The sequence below is a fragment of the Guillardia theta genome (genome assembly GCF_000315625.1).
Source record: "Guillardia theta CCMP2712 unplaced genomic scaffold GUITHscaffold_7, whole genome shotgun sequence".
Classification (NCBI taxonomy): Eukaryota; class Cryptophyceae; order Pyrenomonadales; family Geminigeraceae; genus Guillardia; species Guillardia theta.
The window spans coordinates 917,483-922,337 of NW_005434667.1; positions in this window are offsets into that span (position 1 = coordinate 917,483).

Consider the following 4,855-nt stretch of genomic DNA (forward strand, 5'->3'; position numbering starts at 1 on the left):
CTCGAGCTCATCATCGTAGAGCTCTTTCCTGTTCGCTGCCTCCGCCTCCCCCCTCGCTCCCTGCCATGCCTGCTCAGCACGTCCAGCGGCGTCCTCTCGCCTCGCTGCTCCGACTTGGTTGGCAGCGACTCCAGCGTGCTCTTGATCTCTTGATCCGAGAGCTGAAGGAAGGCGCTTCCTCCTCCTCCTCCTCCTCCTCCTCCTCTTCCAATCTGTCTCTCTCCAGCGAAGCTCTGAGTGATCTTTTGGGGAGTAGGAGCTGACCGCCGCTGAGACCCCAGACCTCTCAGATTCATCGGGACGTGAGGGGGAGGAGGAAGCGTCAACGGATCTCCTCCTCTCGACCTGCTCACACTGGACCCAGCGATCCTTGTGCTGATGGAGGAGGAGGAGGAAAGGACAAAGCCAGAGTATCCTCTAGCGTGTAACTCCTTCAGCGTGCGCTCCTCCTCCTCCCTTGCCGCCTTCATCTCCTCGCTCCGCATCCTCTGTGCCTCCAGCAGGTCCTGCCGCATCACCTCGGACGAGGGCTTGCGAGAGAACAGCTCGAGCTCGCTGCTGCTCGTGCTGCTGGAAGAGAAGCTGGGGCCGAGCAGCCGGAGATCACTCTCCGACCTCCTGCTCCTCGGCATCTCCAGAAGCGCCAGTTGGGCCTCGAGCTCCTGCATGCGATCGTTGCCGAAGGTCAACTTGTGTCCGAGATCATCCTGAGCAAGCACAGGCTTCGCCTCCCTCTGCCTCTCCTGCATTGAGCGAGGGCTAAAATCATCCCCCGTCCTCCTCCTCCCTCGCTCCGATGAAAGCTCCGCCTCCTCCCATACTTGATCCTCCGATCCTCTTGCCCTCCAGGCAACAGCCTGGTCCACCCGCAGAGGAAGAGGTCGAATCTCCTCCTCCCTCACGCGAGGGAGGAAGGTTGCTTCATCCCGTTCCCTTCCTCCGAGAAAAGTTGCTTGCGATGTTGGAAGCGGAGCTGGAGCGGGGGCTCGGGATGGAGATGGAGCTGGAGCACGATCGGGAGCTGGTGCTGATGCTGATGCTGGTGCTGGTGCTGGTGCTGGTGCTGGTGCTGGTGCTGGTGCTGGTGCTGGTGCTGGTGCTGGTGCTGATGCTGGTGCTGGTGCTGGTGCTGGTGCTGGTGCTGGTGCTGGTGCTGGTGCTGGTGCTGGTGCTGGTGCTGGTGCTGATGCTGATGCTAATGCTGATGCTTGTGCTGGTGCTGGAGTAGGAGCAAGAGCAGGTGCAAGTGCCGGTACTGGTGCCGGGGCTGGAATATAGCCGCTAGGTACGTTTGAAGGAGCTGCAGGAAGGTGGATTGGGGAGGAAGGGAACTGCATCATCACTTGCTCGATCTGCCTCTGGATCATCCTCTCCTGCTGGTTGAGAAGTTCGCGCCTTTCCAGCAGGTTCTCAGCTTTGCTCTCGTTCAGCAGCGACTCCAGCACCCTCGAGCTCTCCTCCACCTGAGCCGGCTCCTCGGGCACCGCTGGAAAGGTCGGCTCTCGGCGTTGGAAGGACGGAGCCCAAGGTTCAAGGTCAACGCTTGCCTCCTGCTCCTGCTCCTGCTCCTGCTCCTCCATCTTCTCCTCTCGTAGCTCAACCTCTCCCTGCTCCCAACCCCCGACTGTCCCCTTCGGCTCCACCTGCACCTCCTCCTGCCGCTGTACATTGCTCAGCCCGTCCCCTGCCCCTTGTGCCTTCTGGTTCCCTTTCTCCTTTTCTCCACTCCTTTCCTCCATTCCCGCCTTGCCAGCCACTTTCTGCTCCAGAAGATTCCCTCCACCTGCAGTCTCCTCCTCCTCCTCGTCCTCCTCCTCGCCTTCCTTTTCCTCCGTCTCGTGCTTCTCAGGCATGAAGAGAAGGTCCGTGGTGAACGGGAAGGAAGGAGAGGTGGGATGCAGCTGGGGGGTCGCATCCGAAGCCTCCGCCCTCCTCGCCTTCTGCTTCTCGAGCTGTTTGCTTGTGAAGATCTGCCGCCTCGACTGAGCTCGAGCCCTCTTGGCCTTGTCGCTGTCCCCGCTGCTGTTCCTGAGGAAACCGAGCTCGGCCGTGAGGGCCGTGGTGGCCCCCCCCCTGCCCTCCAGCACAGAAGTCTCGTTCCTGATCGAGTTGGAGAAGATGATGCCCTTGATCGGGCTGTCGCTCGCGACGATGGCGAACTCGTGGTCGTCGAGCTGCTTCGAGAACGTCAGCGCGTGCTCGCTGAAGCTTGACGACAACTCGGGGTGCTGGACCTCAGCTGGGGGGAGAAAGAGCTGCTCGCAGGTGGTGACGAGCAGGCCGGTGAGGTCACGCTCCCTGTTGATGTGGTCGGAGATCAGTGCGTGGTGCGTCGTCAGGCTCTCCTGCAGCTCCTTCTCCATCTTCCGCAGCAGCTCGTCCTTGACCCTCAGCTCTTCCTCCAGCTCTGTCAGCTTCGGCTGCATCTCCTTGCACATGCGGAGCGCATTGTCCCTCTCGCTCTCGAGCTGGGCGCATTTGCTGATCGCCTCCTCCTTCTCCCGCTCCCGCTGCGCTTGGATGAAGGTGAGGGACGAGATCTGCGCGCCCGCCTCCCTCGCCTTCTCCTCAGACTCTTCGATCACTTTGTTCAGGTAGTCTCGCTCGCTCTGCAGCGCCTTCACCCTGCTTTGCATCACCTGCTGCGAGGCGTTCGCCGCGTCTAAGGACAAGCTCTTCTGCTTCAGGTCCCTGCTGAGCGAGTCACTTTTTGCCGTCAGCGCCTGTACGCTCGTCAGCTACAAGGGCAAGTAGAGCAGGGAGGAGGAGCCAAGAATGCTCACCTGCGCCTTCTGCTCCGCTTCCGTCCACGCCTGCAGGCCAAGTCAGACAAAACGACAGAGGAGGAAGAGGTGTGTTGGGGGGGGGGGGGGGGGGGGAGCTGAAGAGGACGGCATCGGCAGCATGGAGGGTGTGCAGATTGGGAACAAGTTCGAGGAGGACAGAAGGGGAGGGCGAGGCCACTGACGCGTTTACCTCCTGGACCTCCTGCAACTGTGCGAGAGTCTCGTTGATCACTCGCTGTGCAGAGTCTCTCTGCTCATCGGTGACGGCGATGATCGCTTCCTGTGATGAAGTTAGCGATCTCCGACATCCCACGAAGAGGAAGAGAGTGCGAGGGCGGATGGAGCCAAATGGTAGCAGAAAGAGGGGAGGTGGAAGAGGGGTTCGGAAGCTCATGTCTGGAGACTATTGAAGCAAGGGAAAGGCGACTGGAGCAGGGAGGGGACGGAAGGACTTTGAGGGCGAGAGACGACAGGAAGATCTTGAGGAGGAGGAAGGTGTACAATGATCACTTCGCCTACCTGCCTCTCCTTGACCAGGTCCTCCAGCCTCTCGATCTCAGATTGCAGCTTCGTCTTGCTGCTCTCCAGCCCTTCAATCTGCCCAGCGGACATCCATCAGCTCGAGAGCCTGAGGACCGGCTCCTGACCTGCTCGTCCGCTGTGATCTTCGCTCTCTGCGTCTCTGAAATGTCTTTCTCCAACGTCAGAATCATCTTCCTGTGCTGCAACGCCTCCTCCGTGGCCTCCTTCAACCTACAGCCCAGCCCCTCAGTCCGACTCTCCTCCCCGTCCCAACAACTCCCACCTGGACCCCGTCTTCGACAGAGCTTTCTCCAGCTTCATGTTGTGCTCCACGAGGTTCTCGATCTCTGCCGCTGCGTTCGCAAGATTCTCCGTCGCGTTTCTCAGCTCGTCCTCCAGCTCTCTCAGCCTGTGCGCAACAGCGCGATCACACTCCCTCCCTCCTCTCCCTCCTCGTCACCTCGCGCGAGCCTCCTGCAGCTCAGCGCCCTCCTCCTGCCGGGACGGGAACTCAGGAGCAGGGATCCTTATCGACGCCCCTTCCTTGGCTGTCTCGAAGGTTGGCGTCTGATCTGGGGAGCCTTCTGATCCGCTCTTGGAGTACACAAAGGACGGGCTCACGTCGCTCTCCTCCTTGGACACGTTCGAGAGCTTGCAGTCAGCGTCCTCCTGCTCCTTCGCCTCCACCAGCCATGCCCATCTGAATCCCCTCCTGCTCTTGCGATCTGCCTCCACCCGCATCAGCTCTGTCAACCGCCCGAGCTCGAAGTCCGAAAGGTTCTTCCTCCTCGTCTCGTCCGGTGCCTCCTCCGCTGGTTCCGATAGTTCTTCATCGCTCTCAGAGTGCACTGCTGTCTTCAATGCTGTGGAATCGTCTGAGGAGGAAGAGTCTTCCAGCAGAAGCGCTCCCCTCATCGCAGTCGTCAGCCATGTTCGCCTCCTCCTGGCCTCCGTGAACACATTTGAAGTCATCCTCGACGAAGAGGACGTGGACTTTGATCGCTTCTTCTCTTGCAGAGCGAGTGCATGAGGGTCAGGACTTACCACGGGTATCCGGGGAGCCAGCGACAGCGGTTCATGAGGGCTTCCCTCGTCGTCAGAATCCATGGCCTGATGATGAAGGTGGTTAGGTTACAACTTTCCGATCACACAATCTCATTCCCTTGCTCTCCCCCCCCAGCTGCGATATTTCGCCTTCGACTCCTACTCATTGATTGACGGATCGCCCCGAGACCTGATTAAAGGATCCCCGATGCACTCGACGGTGCCTGGGCTATCATCCGGAGTCATCATGTGGCTCACGGCATTCGGTAAGGAGAAGCTAAATGAGTCGAGGGAACTTTTTCATGCTGCAAGCAACTTGTGTTTAGCTATCTCTTGGTGGCGCCGTCTCTGTGGTGCTCCATGAGTTTTAATGCATCTGTTGCTTCCGAATGTCTCTCTTGCTGCAGTTCCCTCCTCAAAGAGAGATGGAGGTGGTAACTTGCGGAAGACCATCAAGAAAAAACGCCTCCTTGGAGTATTTAATCTCCTCCATTTTCCTTTTC